This window comes from Octopus bimaculoides, chromosome 1, assembly GCF_001194135.2.
Source record: "Octopus bimaculoides isolate UCB-OBI-ISO-001 chromosome 1, ASM119413v2, whole genome shotgun sequence".
NCBI classification, from domain to species: domain Eukaryota; kingdom Metazoa; phylum Mollusca; class Cephalopoda; order Octopoda; family Octopodidae; genus Octopus; species Octopus bimaculoides.
The window spans coordinates 127,729,353-127,730,438 of NC_068981.1; positions in this window are offsets into that span (position 1 = coordinate 127,729,353).

Here is a 1,086-nt window from a genome sequence, read left to right on the forward strand (position 1 = left end):
GCAAAGTTGACCTCGGCGGTATTTGAACTGAGAAGATAAAGAGCTCGAAGAAATACCGCTAAGCATTTTGTCTGATGTGCTAACGATTCTAACAGCTCGCCGTCCTAATGATATCCAAAGATAATAACGGTTTCAAGTTTTGGCGCAAGGCCAGTAATTTCGGGGAGGGATAAGTAGATTACATCGACCCCAGTGTTCAACTGGTACTTATCTTATCGACCCTCAAAGCATGAAAGGCAAAGTTGACCTCGGCGGAATTTGAACTCAGAACGTAAAGACAGACGAAATGCCGTGAAGCGTTTTGCCCGGCATGCTTGTGATTCTGTCAGCTCGCTGCCTTGATGCTAATAATAAATCTTTCTACTAAAGGCATAAGGCTTGAAATTTTTGGGGAGGAGGTAAGTTGATTAGATCAACCCCAGTGTTCAACAGGTAATTATTTTATCGACCCCGAAAGGATAAAAGGTAAAGTCGATCCCGAGGGCATTTGAGTTCCGAATGTAAAGATGGATGAAATGCCGCTAATCATTTTGCTCGGCGCACTAACAATTCTGTCAGCTCGCTGCCTTAATAATAATTATATCTGTTGAGGTAGAAGCTCGTTCCGGCTTTGTAATCTACTTATGATTTTCTCTCGAAACCATATCACTTACACTGCTGATGTTTTTATTAAAGCATATCCCCATTATACATCTCTTTAACCTGAATATCAGCCACAAAGATTTCCAGATATTCTGGTTCAGGTCTAATTTCATCGACTGTCTCTACCGCTCTCCAAATTCGTTAAACCAAAGTTTCTCTTGCCCCCATTGCTCTCCAAATTTGTTAAACCTTGTGGTGAGATGGAGGAAGAAGACAACAAGAAGCAAAAAGACAGAATGAAACGTTGGACCTTACCTTGCCGACCGCAGCGGAGTACACGATCGCTCCTGATCAGAACGTCTTTCTCGTAACGTCGCTGTTTTCTGACTGACTCCACGTGCTAGCCTTCGACCCCGTGTCACCGACTTCCGATCTGACCCTTCCGGTCTGGCTTCACCTCTGTTTGCCTCACCCCTCTCCACCACAACACACAGCTCATCACAA